This window comes from Pseudophryne corroboree, chromosome 9 (genome assembly GCF_028390025.1).
Source record: "Pseudophryne corroboree isolate aPseCor3 chromosome 9, aPseCor3.hap2, whole genome shotgun sequence".
Lineage (NCBI taxonomy): Eukaryota > Metazoa > Chordata > Amphibia > Anura > Myobatrachidae > Pseudophryne > Pseudophryne corroboree.
In genome coordinates this window covers 304,364,976-304,378,078 of record NC_086452.1, presented here as the reverse complement: position 1 = coordinate 304,378,078, position 13,103 = coordinate 304,364,976, and the positions used below count along the sequence as shown (strand labels likewise).

Sequence of the window (13,103 nt, the reverse complement as noted above, 5' to 3'; positions counted from 1 at the left end):
ACTTTTCTACTTCTAACTACTGGTACATAAATGAATAAGTTTGAAAATGGAATGCATCAACAGAACGGTGTTGGCAGTATAAAAATACCTACAGCACCTTCTATTACCAGGTGGTCTCCCATCCAAGTACTTACTAAGCCCAACACTGCTTAGCTTCCAAAATCAGATGAAATTGGGGGTATCCAGTGTGGTGTGGCTGTAGATGAGCTTTGTGGTTTCTGTTGGAACTTTTCTACTACTAACTACTGGTACATAAATGAATAAGTTTGAAAATGGAATGCATCAACAGAACGGTGTTGGCTGTATAAATATACCTACAGCACCTCGTATTACCATGTGGTCTCCCATTCAAGTACTAAACAGGCCCAACACTGCTTAGCTTCCAAGACAAGATGAGATTGGTCATATACAGTGTGGTGTGGCTGTAGATGAGCTTTGTGGTTTCTGTTAGAACTTTTCTACTTCTAACTACTGGTAAATAAATGAAAAAGTTTGAAAATAGAATGCATCAACAGAACGGTGTTGGCAGAATATAAATACCTGCAGCACCTTGCATTCCCAGGTGGTCTCCCATCCAAGTACTAACCAGGCCCAGTACTGCTTAGTTTCCAAGATCAGATGAGATTGGGCGTATCCAGTGTGGTGTGGCTGTAGATGAGCTTTTTGGTTTCTGTTAGAACTTTTCTACTTCTAGCTACTGGTACATAAATGAATAAGTTTGAAAATGGAATGCATCAACAGAACGGTGTTGGCAGTATAACAATACATACAGCACCTTCTATTGCCAGGTGGTCTCCCATCCAAGTACTAACCAGGCCCAACACAGCTTAACTTCCAAGATCAGAGGAGATTGGGCGTATCCAGTGAGGTGTGGCTGTAGATGAGCTTTGCGGTTTCTGTTAGAACTTTCCTACTTCTAACTACTGGTACATAAGTGAATAAGTTTGAAAATGGAATGCATCAACAGAACGGTGTTGGCAGTATAAAAATACCTACAGCACCTTGTATTCCCAGGCGGTCTCCCATTCAAGTACTAACCAGGCCCAACACTGCTTATCTTCCAAGATCAGATGAGATTGGGCGTATCCAGTGTGGTGTGGCTGTAGATGAGCTCTGTGGTTTCTGTTAGAACTTTTCTACTTCTAACTACTGGTACATAAATGAATAAGTTTGAAAATGGAATGCATCAACAGAACAGTGTTGGCAGTATAAAAATACATACAACACCTTCTATTGCCAGGTGGTCTCCCATCCAAGTACTAACCAGGCCCAGTACTGCTTAGTTTCCAAGATCAGATGAGATTGGGCATATCCAGTGTGGTGTGGCTGTAAACGAGCTTTGTGGTTTCTGTTAGAACTTTTCTACTTCTAACTATTGGTACATAAATAAATAAGTTTGAAAATGGAATGCATCAACAGAACAGTGTTGGCAGTATAAAAATACATACAACACCTTCTATTGCCAGGTAGTCTCCCATCCAAGTACTAACCAAGCCCAATACTGCTTAGTTTCCAAGATCAGATGAGATTTGGCGTATCCAGTATGGTGTGGATGTAGATGAGCTTTGTGGTTTCTGTTAAATCTTTCCTACTTCTTACTACTGGTACATAAATGAATAAGTTTGAAAATGGAATGCATCAACAGAACGGTGTTGGCAGTATAAAAATACCTACAGCACCTCGTATTCCCATGTGGTCTCCCATCCAAGCACTAAAGAGGCCCAACACTGCTTAGCTTCTAAGACAAGATGAGATTGGGCGTATACAGTGTGGTGTGGCTGTAGATGATCTTTGTGGTTTCTGTTAGAACTTTTCTACTTCTAACTACTGGTAAATAAATGAAAACGTTTAAAAATAGAATGCATCAACAGAACGGTGTTGGCAGTATAAAAATATCTGCAGCACCTTGCATTCCCAGGTGGTATCCCATCCAAGTACTAACCAGGCCCAACACTGATTAGCTTCCTAGATCAGATGAGATTGAGCGTATCCAGTGTGGTGTGGCTGCTGATGAGCTTTGTGGTTTCTGTTAGAACTTTTCTACTTCTAGCTACTGGTACATAAATGAATAAGTTTGTAAATAGAAGCATCAACATAATGGAGTTGGCAGTATAAAAACAACTACAGCACCTTGTATTCCCAGGTGATCTCCCATCCAAGTACTAACCAAGCCCAATACTGCTTAGTTTCCAAGATCAGATGAGATTTGGTGTATCCAGTATGGTGTGGATGTAGATGAGCTTTGTGGTTTCTGTTAGATCTTTCCTACTTCTGACTACTGGTACATAAATGAATAAGTTTGAAAATGGAATGCATCAACAGAGCGGTGTTGGTAGTATAAAAATACCTACAGCAGCCTGTATTCCCAGGTGGTCTCCCATTCAAGTACTAAACAGGCCCAACACTGCTTAGCTTCCAAGACAAGATGAGATTGGTCATATACAGTGTGGTGTGGCTGTAGATGAGCTTTGTGGTTTCTGTTAGAACTTTTCTACTTCTAACTACTGGTAAATAAATGAAAAAGTTTGAAAATAGAATGCATCAACAGAACGGTGTTGGCAGAATATAAATACCTCAGCACCTTGCATTCCCAGGTGGTCTCCCATCCAAGTACTAACCAGGCCCAGTACTGCTTAATTTCCAAGATCAGATGAGATTGGGCGTATCCAGTGTGGTGTGGCTGTAGATGAGCTTTTCGGTTTCTGTTAGAACTTTTCTACTTCTAGCTACTGGTACATAAATGAATAAGTTTGAAAATGGAATGCATCAACAGAACGGTGTTGGCAGTATAAAAATACATACAGCACCTTCTATTGCCAGGTGGTCTCCCATCCAAGTACTAACCAGGCCCAACACAGCTTAGCTTCCAAGATCAGAGGAGATTGGTCGTATCCAATGTGGTGTGGCTTTAGATGAGCTTTGTTGTTTCTGTTAGAACTTTTCTACTTCTAACTTCTGATGAATAAATGAAAGAATTTGAAAATGGAATGCATCAACAGAACGGTGTTTGCAGTATAAAAATACCTACAACACCTTGTATTACCAGGTGGTCTCCCATCCAAGTACTAACCAGACCCAACACTGCTTAGCTTCCAAGATCAGATGAGTTTGGGTGTATCCAGCGTGGTGTGGCTGTAGATGAGCTTTGTGGTTTCTGTTAGAACTTTTCTACTTCTAACTACTGGTACATAAATGAATAAGTTTGAAAATGGAATGCATCAACAGAACAGTGTTGGCAGTATATAAATACATACAGCACCTTCTATTGCCAGGTGGTCTCCCATTCAAGTACTAACCAGGCCCAACACTGCTTAGCTTCCAAGATCAGATGAGATTGGGCATATCCAGTGTGGTGTGGCTGTAGATGAGCTTTGTGGTTTCTGTTAGAACTTTTCTACTTCTAACTACTGGTACATAAATGAATAAGTTTGAAAATGGAATGCATCAACAGAACGGTATTGGCAGTATATAAATACATACAGCACCTTCTATTGCCAGGTGGTCTCCCATCCAAGTACTAACCAGACCCAACACTGCTTAGCTTCCAAGATCAAATGAGATTGGGCGTATCCAGTGTGGTGTGGCTGTAGATGAGCTCTGTGGTTTCTGTTAGAACTTTTCTACTTCTAACTACTGGTACATAAATGAATAAGTTTGAAAATGGAATGCATCAACAGAACGGTGTAGGCAGTATAAAAATACCTACAGCACCTCGTATTCCCATGTGGTCTCCCATCCAAGTACTAAAGAGGCCCAACACTGCTTAGCTTCCAAGACAAGATGAGATTGGGCGTATACAGTGTGGTGTGGCTGTAGATAACCTTTGTGGTTTCTGTTAGAACTTTTCTACTTCTAACTACTGGTAAATAAATGAAAACGTTTAAAAATAGAATGCATCAACAGAACGGTGTTGGCAGTATAAAAATATCTGCAGCACCTTGCATTCCCAGGTGGTATCCCATCCAAGTACTAACCAGGCCCAGTACTGCTTAGTTTCCAAGATCAGATGAGATTGGGCGTATCCAGTATGGTGTGGCTGTAGATGAGCTTTTCGGTTTCTGTTAGAACTTTTCTACTTCTAGCTACTGGTACATAAATGAATAAGTTTGTAAATAGAATGCATCAACAAAATGGAGTTGGCAGTATAAAAACAACTACAGCACCTTGTATTCCCAGGTGATCTCCCATCCAAGTACTAACCAAGCCCAATACTGCTTAGTTTCCAAGATCAGATGAGATTTGGTGTATCCAGTATGGTGTGGATGTAGATGAGCTTTGTGGTTTCTGTTAGATCTTTCCTACTTCTGACTACTGGTACATAAATGAATAAGTTTGAAAAAGGAATGCATCAACAGAGCGGTGTTGGAAGTATAAAAATACCTACCGCACCTTCTATTGCCAGGTTGTCTCCCACCAAGTACTAACCAGGCCCAACACTGCTTAGCATCCAAGATCAGATGAGATTGGGTGTATCCAGTGTGGTGAGACTGTAGATGAGCTTTGTGGTGTCTGTTAGAACTTTTCTACTTCTAACTACTGGTACATAAATGAATAAGTTTGAAAATGGAATGCATCAACAGAACAGTGTTGGCAGTATAAAAATACCTACAGCACCTTGTATTCCCAGGTGGTCTCCCACCAAGTACTAACCAGGCACAACACTACTTAGCTTCCAAGATCAGATGAGATTGGGTGTATACAGTGTGGTGTGGCTGTAGATGTGCTTTGTGGTTTCTGTTAGAGCTTTTCTACTTCTAACTACTGGTACATAAATGAAAGAGTTTGAAAATGGAATGCATCAACAGAACGGTGTTGGCAGTATAAAAATAACTACAGCACCTTGTATTCCCAGGTGGTCTCCCATACAAGTACTAACCATGCCCAACACTGCGTAGCTTTCAAGATCAGAGGAGATTGGGCGTATCCAGTGAGGTGTGGCTGTAGATGAGCTCTGTGGTTTCTGTTAGAACTTTTCTACTTCTAACTACTGGTACATAAATGAATAAGTTTGAAAATGGAATGCATCAACAGAACGGTGTTGGCAGTATAAAAATACCTACAGCACCTTCTATTGCCAGGTGGTCTCCCATCCAAGTACTTACTAAGCCCAACACTGCTTAGCTTCCAAAATCAGATGAAATTGGGGGTATCCAGTGTGGTGTGGCTGTAGATGAGCTTTGTGGTTTCTGTTGGAACTTTTCTACTACTAACTACTGGTACATAAATGAATAAGTTTGAAAATGGAATGCATCAACAGAACGGTGTTGGCTGTATAAATATACCTACAGCACCTCGTATTACCATGTGGTCTCCCATTCAAGTACTAAACAGGCCCAACACTGCTTAGCTTCCAAGACAAGATGAGATTGGTCATATACAGTGTGGTGTGGCTGTAGATGAGCTTTGTGGTTTCTGTTAGAACTTTTCTACTTCTAACTACTGGTAAATAAATGAAAAAGTTTGAAAATAGAATGCATCAACAGAACGGTGTTGGCAGAATATAAATACCTGCAGCACCTTGCATTCCCAGGTGGTCTCCCATCCAAGTACTAACCAGGCCCAGTACTGCTTAGTTTCCAAGATCAGATGAGATTGGGCGTATCCAGTGTGGTGTGGCTGTAGATGAGCTTTTCGGTTTCTGTTAGAACTTTTCTACTTCTAGCTACTGGTACATAAATGAATAAGTTTGAAAATGGAATGCATCAACAGAACGGTGTTGGCAGTATAACAATACATACAGCACCTTCTATTGCCAGGTGGTCTCCCATCCAAGTACTAACCAGGCCCAACACAGCTTAGCTTCCAAGATCAGAGGAGATTGGGCGTATCCAGTGTGGTGTGGCTGTAGATGAGCTTTGTTGTTTCTGTTAGAACTTTTCTACTTCTAACTTCTGATGAATAAATGAAAGAATTTGAAAATGGAATGCATCAACAGAACGGTGTTTGCAGTATAAAAATACCTACAACACCTTGTATTACCAGGTGGTCTCCCATCCAAGTACTAACCAGACCCAACACTGCTTAGCTTCCAAGATCAGATGAGTTTGGGTGTATCCAGCGTGGTGTGGCTGTAGATGAGCTTTGTGGTTTCTGTTAGAACTTTTCTACTTCTAACTACTGGTACATAAATGAATAAGTTTGAAAATGGAATGCATCAACAGAACAGTGTTGGCAGTATATAAATACATACAGCACCTTCTATTGCCAGGTGGTCTCCCATTCAAGTACTAACCAGGCCCAACACTGCTTAGCTTCCAAGATCATATGAGATTGGGCATATCCAGTGTGGTGTGGCTGTAGATGAGCTTTGTGGTTTCTGTTAGAACTTTTCTACTTCTAACTACTGGTACATAAGTGAATAAGTTTGAAAATGGAATGCATCAACAGAACAGTGTTGGCAGTATAAAAATACCTACAGCACCTTGTATTCCCAGGTGGTCTCCCACCAAGTACTAACCAGGCACAACACTACTTAGCTTCCAAGATCAGATGAGATTGGGTGTATACAGTGTGGTGTGGCTGTAGATGTGCTTTGTGGTTTCTGTTAGAGCTTTTCTACTTCTAACTACTGGTACATAAATGAAAGAGTTTGAAAATGGAATGCATCAACAGAACGGTGTTGGCAGTATAAAAATAACTACAGCACCTTGTATTCCCAGGTGGTCTCCCATACAAGTACTAACCATGCCCAACACTGCGTAGCTTTCAAGATCAGAGGAGATTGGGCGTATCCAGTGAGGTGTGGCTGTAGATGAGCTCTGTGGTTTCTGTTAGAACTTTTCTACTTCTAACTACTGGTACATAAATGAATAAGTTTGAAAATGGAATGCATCAACAGAACGGTGTTGGCAGTATAAAAATACCTACAGCACCTTCTATTGCCAGGTGGTCTCCCATCCAAGTACTTACTAAGCCCAACACTGCTTAGCTTCCAAAATCAGATGAAATTGGGGGTATCCAGTGTGGTGTGGCTGTAGATGAGCTTTGTGGTTTCTGTTGGAACTTTTCTACTACTAACTACTGGTACATAAATGAATAAGTTTGAAAATGGAATGCATCAACAGAACGGTGTTGGCTGTATAAATATACCTACAGCACCTCGTATTACCATGTGGTCTCCCATTCAAGTACTAAACAGGCCCAACACTGCTTAGCTTCCAAGACAAGATGAGATTGGTCATATACAGTGTGGTGTGGCTGTAGATGAGCTTTGTGGTTTCTGTTAGAACTTTTCTACTTCTAACTACTGGTAAATAAATGAAAAAGTTTGAAAATAGAATGCATCAACAGAACGGTGTTGGCAGAATATAAATACCTGCAGCACCTTGCATTCCCAGGTGGTCTCCCATCCAAGTACTAACCAGGCCCAGTACTGCTTAGTTTCCAAGATCAGATGAGATTGGGCGTATCCAGTGTGGTGTGGCTGTAGATGAGCTTTTCGGTTTCTGTTAGAACTTTTCTACTTCTAGCTACTGGTACATAAATGAATAAGTTTGAAAATGGAATGCATCAACAGAACGGTGTTGGCAGTATAACAATACATACAGCACCTTCTATTGCCAGGTGGTCTCCCATCCAAGTACTAACCAGGCCCAACACAGCTTAGCTTCCAAGATCAGAGGAGATTGGGCGTATCCAGTGTGGTGTGGCTGTAGATGAGCTTTGTTGTTTCTGTTAGAACTTTTCTACTTCTAACTTCTGATGAATAAATGAAAGAATTTGAAAATGGAATGCATCAACAGAACGGTGTTTGCAGTATAAAAATACCTACAACACCTTGTATTACCAGGTGGTCTCCCATCCAAGTACTAACCAGACCCAACACTGCTTAGCTTCCAAGATCAGATGAGTTTGGGTGTATCCAGCGTGGTGTGGCTGTAGATGAGCTTTGTGGTTTCTGTTAGAACTTTTCTACTTCTAACTACTGGTACATAAATGAATAAGTTTGAAAATGGAATGCATCAACAGAACAGTGTTGGCAGTATATAAATACATACAGCACCTTCTATTGCCAGGTGGTCTCCCATTCAAGTACTAACCAGGCCCAACACTGCTTAGCTTCCAAGATCATATGAGATTGGGCATATCCAGTGTGGTGTGGCTGTAGATGAGCTTTGTGGTTTCTGTTAGAACTTTTCTACTTCTAACTACTGGTACATAAATGAATAAGTTTGAAAATGGAATGCATCAACAGAACGGTATTGGCAGTATATAAATACATACAGCACCTTCTATTGCCAGGTGGTCTCCCATCCAAGTACTAACCAGACCCAACACTGCTTAGCTTCCAAGATCAAATGAGATTGGGCGTATCCAGTGTGGTGTGGCTGTAGATGAGCTCTGTGGTTTCTGTTAGAACTTTTCTACTTCTAACTACTGGTACATAAATGAATAAGTTTGAAAATGGAATGCATCAACAGAACGGTGTTGGCAGTATAAAAATACCTACAGCACCTCGTATTCCCATGTGGTCTCCCATCCAAGTACTAAAGAGGCCTAACACTGCTTAGCTTCCAAGACAAGATGAGATTGGGCGTATACAGTGTGGTGTGGCTGTAGATAACCTTTGTGGTTTCTGTTAGAACTTTTCTACTTCTAACTACTGGTAAATAAATGAAAACGTTTAAAAATAGAATGCATCAACAGAACGGTGTTGGCAGTATAAAAATATCTGCAGCACCTTGCATTCCCAGGTGGTATCCCATCCAAGTACTAACCAGGCCCAGTACTGCTTAGTTTCCAAGATCAGATGAGATTGGGCGTATCCAGTATGGTGTGGCTGTAGATGAGCTTTTCGGTTTCTGTTAGAACTTTTCTACTTCTAGCTACTGGTACATAAATGAATAAGTTTGTAAATAGAATGCATCAACAAAATGGAGATGGCAGTATAAAAACAACTACAGCACATTGTATTCCCAGGTGATCTCCCATCCAAGTACTAAACAAGCCCAACACAGCTTAGTTTCCAAGATCAGATGAGATTTGGTGTATCCAGTATGGTGTGGATGTAGATGAGCTTTGTGGTTTCTGTTAGATCTTTCCTACTTCTGACTACTGGTACATAAATGAATAAGTTTGAAAATGGAATGCATCAACAGAGCGGTGTTGGAAGTATAAAAATACATACAGCAGCCTGTATTCCCAGGTGGTCTCCCATCCAAGTACTAACCAGGCCCAACACTGGTTAGCTTTCAAGATCAGATGAGATTGTGTGTATCCAGTGTAGTGTGGCTGTAGATGAGCTTTGCTGTTTCTGTTAGAACTTTTCTACTTCTAACTACTGGTAAATAAATGAATGTGTTTGAAAATGGAATGCATCAACAGAACGGTGTTGGCAGTATAAAAATACCTACAGCACCTTGAATTCCCAGGTGGTCTCCCATCCAAGTACTAACCAGGCCCAACACTGATTAGCTTCCTAGATCAGATGAGATTGAGCGTATCCAGTATGGTGTGGCTGCTGATGAGCTTTGTGGTTTCTGTTAGAACTTTTCTACTTCTAACTACTGGTACATAAATGAATAAGTTTGAAAATGGAATGCATCAATAGAGCGGGGTTGGCAGTATAAAAATACCTACAGCACCCTGTATTCCCAGGTGGTCTCCCATCCAAGTACTAACCAGGCCCAACACTGCTTAGTTTCCAAGATCAGATGAGATTGCGTGTATCCAGTATGGTGTGGCTGTAGATGAGCTTTGCTGTATCTGTTAGAACTTTTCTACTTCTAACTACTGGTAAATAAATGAATAAGTTTGAAAATGGAATGCATCAACAGAACGGTGTTGGCAGTATAAAAATACCTACAGCACCTTGTATTCCCAGGCGGTTTCCCATTCAAGTACTAACCAGGCCCAACACTGCTTATCTTCCAAGATCAGATGAGATTGGGCGTATCCAGTGTGGTGTGGCTGTAGATGAGCTCTGTGGTTTCTGTTAGAACTTTTCTACTTCTAACTACTGGTACATAAATGAATAAGTTTGAAAATGGAATGCATCAACAGAACAGTGTTGGCAGTATAAAAATACATACAACACCTTCTATTGCCAGGTGGTCTCCCATCCAAGTACTAACTAGACCCAACACTGCTTAGCTTCCAAGATCAGATGAGATTGGGCGTATCCAGAGAGGTGTGGCTGTAGATGAGCTTTGCGGTTTCTGTTAGAACTTTCCTACTTCTAACTACTGGTACATAAGTGAATAAGTTTGAAAATGGAATGCATCAACAGAACGGTGTTGGCAGTATAAAAATACCTACAGCACCTTGTATTCCCAGGCGGTCTCCCATTCAAGTACTAACCAGGCCCAACACTGCTTATCTTCCAAGATCAGATGAGATTGGGCGTATCCAGTGTGGTGTGGCTGTAGATGAGCTCTGTGGTTTCTGTTAGAACTTTTCTACTTCTAACTACTGGTACATAAATGAATAAGTTTGAAAATGGAATGCATCAACAGAACAGTGTTGGCAGTATAAAAATACATACAACACCTTCTATTGCCAGGTGGTCTCCCATCCAAGTACTAACCAGGCCCAGTACTGCTTAGTTTCCAAGATCAGATGAGATTGGGCATATCCAGTGTGGTGTGGCTGTAAACGAGCTTTGTGGTTTCTGTTAGAACTTTTCTACTTCTAACTATTGGTACATAAATAAATAAGTTTGAAAATGGAATGCATCAACAGAACAGTGTTGGCAGTATAAAAATACATACAACACCTTCTATTGCCAGGTAGTCTCCCATCCAAGTACTAACCAAGCCCAATACTGCTTAGTTTCCAAGATCAGATGAGATTTGGCGTATCCAGTATGGTGTGGATGTAGATGAGCTTTGTGGTTTCTGTTAAATCTTTCCTACTTCTTACTACTGGTACATAAATGAATAAGTTTGAAAATGGAATGCATCAACAGAACGGTGTTGGCAGTATAAAAATACCTACAGCACCTCGTATTCCCATGTGGTCTCCCATCCAAGCACTAAAGAGGCCCAACACTGCTTAGCTTCTAAGACAAGATGAGATTGGGCGTATACAGTGTGGTGTGGCTGTAGATGATCTTTGTGGTTTCTGTTAGAACTTTTCTACTTCTAACTACTGGTAAATAAATGAAAACGTTTAAAAATAGAATGCATCAACAGAACGGTGTTGGCAGTATAAAAATATCTGCAGCACCTTGCATTCCCAGGTAGTATCCCATCCAAGTACTAACCAGGCCCAGTACTGCTTAGTTTCCAAGATCAGATGAGATTGGGCGTATCCAGTATGGTGTGGCTGTAGATGAGCTTTTCGGTTTCTGTTAGAACTTTTCTACTTCTAGATACTGGTACATAAATGAATAAGTTTGAAAATGGAATGCATCAACAGAACAGTGTTGGCAGTATATAAATACATACAGCACCTTCTATTGCCAGGTGGTCTCCCATTCAAGTACTAACCAGGCCCAACACTGCTTAGCTTCCAAGATCATATGAGATTGGGCATATCCAGTGTGGTGTGGCTGTAGATGAGCTTTGTGGTTTCTGTTAGAACTTTTCTACTTCTAACTACTGGTACATAAATGAATAAGTTTGAAAATGGAATGCATCAACAGAACGGTATTGGCAGTATATAAATACATACAGCACCTTCTATTGCCAGGTGGTCTCCCATCCAAGTACTAACCAGACCCAACACTGCTTAGCTTCCAAGATCAAATGAGATTGGGCGTATCCAGTGTGGTGTGGCTGTAGATGAGCTCTGTGGTTTCTGTTAGAACTTTTCTACTTCTAACTACTGGTACATAAATGAATAAGTTTGAAAATGGAATGCATCAACAGAACGGTGTTGGCAGTATAAAAATACCTACAGCACCTCGTATTCCCATGTGGTCTCCCATCCAAGTACTAAAGAGGCCTAACACTGCTTAGCTTCCAAGACAAGATGAGATTGGGCGTATACAGTGTGGTGTGGCTGTAGATAACCTTTGTGGTTTCTGTTAGAACTTTTCTACTTCTAACTACTGGTAAATAAATGAAAACGTCTAAAAATAGAATGCATCAACAGAACGGTGTTGGCAGTATAAAAATATCTGCAGCACCTTGCATTCCCAGGTGGTATCCCATCCAAGTACTAACCAGGCCCAGTACTGCTTAGTTTCCAAGATCAGATGAGATTGGGCGTATCCAGTATGGTGTGGCTGTAGATGAGCTTTTCGGTTTCTGTTAGAACTTTTCTACTTCTAGCTACTGGTACATAAATGAATAAGTTTGTAAATAGAATGCATCAACAAAATGGAGATGGCAGTATAAAAACAACTACAGCACATTGTATTCCCAGGTGATCTCCCATCCAAGTACTAAACAAGCCAAATACTGCTTAGTTTCCAAGATCAGATGAGATTTGGTGTATCCAGTATGGTGTGGATGTAGATGAGCTTTGTGGTTTCTGTTAGATCTTTCCTACTTCTGACTACTGGTACATAAATGAATAAGTTTGAAAATGGAATGCATCAACAGAGCGATGTTGGAAGTATAAAAATACATACAGCAGCCTGTATTCCCAGGTGGTCTCCCATCCAAGTACTAACCAGGCCCAACACTGGTTAGCTTTCAAGATCAGATGAGATTGTGTGTATCCAGTGTAGTGTGGCTGTAGATGAGCTTTGCTGTTTCTGTTAGAACTTTTCTACTTCTAACTACTGGTAAATAAATGAATGTGTTTGAAAATGGAATGCATCAACAGAACGGTGTTGGCAGTATAAAAATACCTACAGCACCTTGAATTCCCAGGTGGTCTCCCATCCAAGTACTAACCAGGCCCAACACTGATTAGCTTCCTAGATCAGATGAGATTGAGTGTATCCAGTATGGTGTGGCTGCTGATGAGCTTTGTGGTTTCTGTTAGAACTTTTCTACTTCTAACTACTGGTACATAAATGAATAAGTTTGAAAATGGAATGCATCAATAGAGCGGGGTTGGCAGTATAAAAATACCTACAGCACCCTGTATTCCCAGGTGGTCTCCCATCCAAGTACTAACCAGGCCCAACACTGCTTAGTTTCCAAGATCAGATGAGATTGCGTGTATCCAGTATGGTGTGGCTGTAGATGAGCTTTGCTGTATCTGTTAGA

The 13,103-nt window shown here is 40.9% G+C and overlaps 3 non-coding genes and 55 pseudogenes across 3 annotated transcripts; all 58 read right to left on the bottom strand.

Annotated features, from left to right (window-relative positions):
* Window positions 1-85: 85 nt before the first annotated feature.
* Window positions 86-204, bottom strand: LOC134963165 (5S ribosomal RNA; annotated as a pseudogene).
* A 107-nt stretch (window positions 205-311) lies between these two features.
* LOC134964472 (5S ribosomal RNA) lies at window positions 312-430 on the bottom strand (annotated as a pseudogene).
* Window positions 431-537: 107 nt separating this feature from the next.
* Window positions 538-656, bottom strand: LOC134961367 (5S ribosomal RNA; annotated as a pseudogene).
* Window positions 657-763: 107 nt separating this feature from the next.
* LOC134962755 (5S ribosomal RNA) lies at window positions 764-882 on the bottom strand (annotated as a pseudogene).
* A 107-nt stretch (window positions 883-989) lies between these two features.
* On the bottom strand, window positions 990-1,108 carry LOC134960314 (5S ribosomal RNA). The gene has a single exon (XR_010187736.1). It is a non-coding gene; the product is annotated as a 5S ribosomal RNA (ribosomal RNA).
* Window positions 1,109-1,215: 107 nt separating this feature from the next.
* Window positions 1,216-1,334, bottom strand: LOC134963891 (5S ribosomal RNA; annotated as a pseudogene).
* A 107-nt stretch (window positions 1,335-1,441) lies between these two features.
* LOC134958953 (5S ribosomal RNA) lies at window positions 1,442-1,560 on the bottom strand (annotated as a pseudogene).
* Window positions 1,561-1,667: 107 nt separating this feature from the next.
* Window positions 1,668-1,786, bottom strand: LOC134962866 (5S ribosomal RNA; annotated as a pseudogene).
* Window positions 1,787-1,893: 107 nt separating this feature from the next.
* On the bottom strand, window positions 1,894-2,012 carry LOC134960962 (5S ribosomal RNA; annotated as a pseudogene).
* Window positions 2,013-2,118: 106 nt separating this feature from the next.
* On the bottom strand, window positions 2,119-2,237 carry LOC134962527 (5S ribosomal RNA; annotated as a pseudogene).
* A 107-nt stretch (window positions 2,238-2,344) lies between these two features.
* LOC134962324 (5S ribosomal RNA) lies at window positions 2,345-2,463 on the bottom strand (annotated as a pseudogene).
* A 106-nt stretch (window positions 2,464-2,569) lies between these two features.
* LOC134962731 (5S ribosomal RNA) lies at window positions 2,570-2,688 on the bottom strand (annotated as a pseudogene).
* A 107-nt stretch (window positions 2,689-2,795) lies between these two features.
* Window positions 2,796-2,914, bottom strand: LOC134959045 (5S ribosomal RNA; annotated as a pseudogene).
* A 107-nt stretch (window positions 2,915-3,021) lies between these two features.
* On the bottom strand, window positions 3,022-3,140 carry LOC134961016 (5S ribosomal RNA; annotated as a pseudogene).
* Window positions 3,141-3,247: 107 nt separating this feature from the next.
* On the bottom strand, window positions 3,248-3,366 carry LOC134962005 (5S ribosomal RNA; annotated as a pseudogene).
* Window positions 3,367-3,473: 107 nt separating this feature from the next.
* Window positions 3,474-3,592, bottom strand: LOC134962160 (5S ribosomal RNA; annotated as a pseudogene).
* Window positions 3,593-3,699: 107 nt separating this feature from the next.
* On the bottom strand, window positions 3,700-3,818 carry LOC134960058 (5S ribosomal RNA; annotated as a pseudogene).
* A 107-nt stretch (window positions 3,819-3,925) lies between these two features.
* LOC134960597 (5S ribosomal RNA) lies at window positions 3,926-4,044 on the bottom strand (annotated as a pseudogene).
* Window positions 4,045-4,151: 107 nt separating this feature from the next.
* On the bottom strand, window positions 4,152-4,270 carry LOC134962526 (5S ribosomal RNA; annotated as a pseudogene).
* Window positions 4,271-4,377: 107 nt separating this feature from the next.
* On the bottom strand, window positions 4,378-4,495 carry LOC134958966 (5S ribosomal RNA; annotated as a pseudogene).
* Window positions 4,496-4,602: 107 nt separating this feature from the next.
* On the bottom strand, window positions 4,603-4,720 carry LOC134960539 (5S ribosomal RNA; annotated as a pseudogene).
* Window positions 4,721-4,827: 107 nt separating this feature from the next.
* LOC134963304 (5S ribosomal RNA) lies at window positions 4,828-4,946 on the bottom strand (annotated as a pseudogene).
* Window positions 4,947-5,053: 107 nt separating this feature from the next.
* Window positions 5,054-5,172, bottom strand: LOC134963342 (5S ribosomal RNA; annotated as a pseudogene).
* Window positions 5,173-5,279: 107 nt separating this feature from the next.
* LOC134964471 (5S ribosomal RNA) lies at window positions 5,280-5,398 on the bottom strand (annotated as a pseudogene).
* A 107-nt stretch (window positions 5,399-5,505) lies between these two features.
* On the bottom strand, window positions 5,506-5,624 carry LOC134961365 (5S ribosomal RNA; annotated as a pseudogene).
* A 107-nt stretch (window positions 5,625-5,731) lies between these two features.
* Window positions 5,732-5,850, bottom strand: LOC134962933 (5S ribosomal RNA; annotated as a pseudogene).
* Window positions 5,851-5,957: 107 nt separating this feature from the next.
* On the bottom strand, window positions 5,958-6,076 carry LOC134961015 (5S ribosomal RNA; annotated as a pseudogene).
* Window positions 6,077-6,183: 107 nt separating this feature from the next.
* LOC134962677 (5S ribosomal RNA) lies at window positions 6,184-6,302 on the bottom strand (annotated as a pseudogene).
* Window positions 6,303-6,409: 107 nt separating this feature from the next.
* On the bottom strand, window positions 6,410-6,527 carry LOC134960538 (5S ribosomal RNA; annotated as a pseudogene).
* A 107-nt stretch (window positions 6,528-6,634) lies between these two features.
* LOC134963303 (5S ribosomal RNA) lies at window positions 6,635-6,753 on the bottom strand (annotated as a pseudogene).
* A 107-nt stretch (window positions 6,754-6,860) lies between these two features.
* On the bottom strand, window positions 6,861-6,979 carry LOC134963341 (5S ribosomal RNA; annotated as a pseudogene).
* Window positions 6,980-7,086: 107 nt separating this feature from the next.
* On the bottom strand, window positions 7,087-7,205 carry LOC134964470 (5S ribosomal RNA; annotated as a pseudogene).
* A 107-nt stretch (window positions 7,206-7,312) lies between these two features.
* LOC134961364 (5S ribosomal RNA) lies at window positions 7,313-7,431 on the bottom strand (annotated as a pseudogene).
* A 107-nt stretch (window positions 7,432-7,538) lies between these two features.
* LOC134962932 (5S ribosomal RNA) lies at window positions 7,539-7,657 on the bottom strand (annotated as a pseudogene).
* Window positions 7,658-7,764: 107 nt separating this feature from the next.
* Window positions 7,765-7,883, bottom strand: LOC134961014 (5S ribosomal RNA; annotated as a pseudogene).
* Window positions 7,884-7,990: 107 nt separating this feature from the next.
* LOC134962676 (5S ribosomal RNA) lies at window positions 7,991-8,109 on the bottom strand (annotated as a pseudogene).
* A 107-nt stretch (window positions 8,110-8,216) lies between these two features.
* Window positions 8,217-8,335, bottom strand: LOC134962159 (5S ribosomal RNA; annotated as a pseudogene).
* A 107-nt stretch (window positions 8,336-8,442) lies between these two features.
* LOC134961297 (5S ribosomal RNA) lies at window positions 8,443-8,561 on the bottom strand (annotated as a pseudogene).
* A 107-nt stretch (window positions 8,562-8,668) lies between these two features.
* On the bottom strand, window positions 8,669-8,787 carry LOC134960595 (5S ribosomal RNA; annotated as a pseudogene).
* A 107-nt stretch (window positions 8,788-8,894) lies between these two features.
* On the bottom strand, window positions 8,895-9,013 carry LOC134964431 (5S ribosomal RNA; annotated as a pseudogene).
* A 107-nt stretch (window positions 9,014-9,120) lies between these two features.
* On the bottom strand, window positions 9,121-9,239 carry LOC134960810 (5S ribosomal RNA; annotated as a pseudogene).
* A 107-nt stretch (window positions 9,240-9,346) lies between these two features.
* Window positions 9,347-9,465, bottom strand: LOC134961969 (5S ribosomal RNA; annotated as a pseudogene).
* A 107-nt stretch (window positions 9,466-9,572) lies between these two features.
* Window positions 9,573-9,691, bottom strand: LOC134959784 (5S ribosomal RNA; annotated as a pseudogene).
* A 107-nt stretch (window positions 9,692-9,798) lies between these two features.
* LOC134961828 (5S ribosomal RNA) lies at window positions 9,799-9,917 on the bottom strand. The gene has a single exon (XR_010187968.1). It is a non-coding gene; the product is annotated as a 5S ribosomal RNA (ribosomal RNA).
* Window positions 9,918-10,024: 107 nt separating this feature from the next.
* Window positions 10,025-10,143, bottom strand: LOC134963433 (5S ribosomal RNA; annotated as a pseudogene).
* Window positions 10,144-10,250: 107 nt separating this feature from the next.
* Window positions 10,251-10,369, bottom strand: LOC134960302 (5S ribosomal RNA). Its single transcript, XR_010187734.1, has one exon. It is a non-coding gene; the product is annotated as a 5S ribosomal RNA (ribosomal RNA).
* Window positions 10,370-10,476: 107 nt separating this feature from the next.
* Window positions 10,477-10,595, bottom strand: LOC134963890 (5S ribosomal RNA; annotated as a pseudogene).
* Window positions 10,596-10,702: 107 nt separating this feature from the next.
* On the bottom strand, window positions 10,703-10,821 carry LOC134958952 (5S ribosomal RNA; annotated as a pseudogene).
* Window positions 10,822-10,928: 107 nt separating this feature from the next.
* LOC134962865 (5S ribosomal RNA) lies at window positions 10,929-11,047 on the bottom strand (annotated as a pseudogene).
* Window positions 11,048-11,154: 107 nt separating this feature from the next.
* On the bottom strand, window positions 11,155-11,273 carry LOC134961541 (5S ribosomal RNA; annotated as a pseudogene).
* A 107-nt stretch (window positions 11,274-11,380) lies between these two features.
* LOC134962675 (5S ribosomal RNA) lies at window positions 11,381-11,499 on the bottom strand (annotated as a pseudogene).
* A 107-nt stretch (window positions 11,500-11,606) lies between these two features.
* Window positions 11,607-11,725, bottom strand: LOC134962158 (5S ribosomal RNA; annotated as a pseudogene).
* A 107-nt stretch (window positions 11,726-11,832) lies between these two features.
* LOC134961296 (5S ribosomal RNA) lies at window positions 11,833-11,951 on the bottom strand (annotated as a pseudogene).
* A 107-nt stretch (window positions 11,952-12,058) lies between these two features.
* On the bottom strand, window positions 12,059-12,177 carry LOC134960594 (5S ribosomal RNA; annotated as a pseudogene).
* A 107-nt stretch (window positions 12,178-12,284) lies between these two features.
* LOC134964559 (5S ribosomal RNA) lies at window positions 12,285-12,403 on the bottom strand (annotated as a pseudogene).
* Window positions 12,404-12,510: 107 nt separating this feature from the next.
* On the bottom strand, window positions 12,511-12,629 carry LOC134960809 (5S ribosomal RNA; annotated as a pseudogene).
* A 107-nt stretch (window positions 12,630-12,736) lies between these two features.
* On the bottom strand, window positions 12,737-12,855 carry LOC134961363 (5S ribosomal RNA; annotated as a pseudogene).
* Window positions 12,856-12,962: 107 nt separating this feature from the next.
* On the bottom strand, window positions 12,963-13,081 carry LOC134959783 (5S ribosomal RNA; annotated as a pseudogene).
* Window positions 13,082-13,103: the final 22 nt, after the last annotated feature.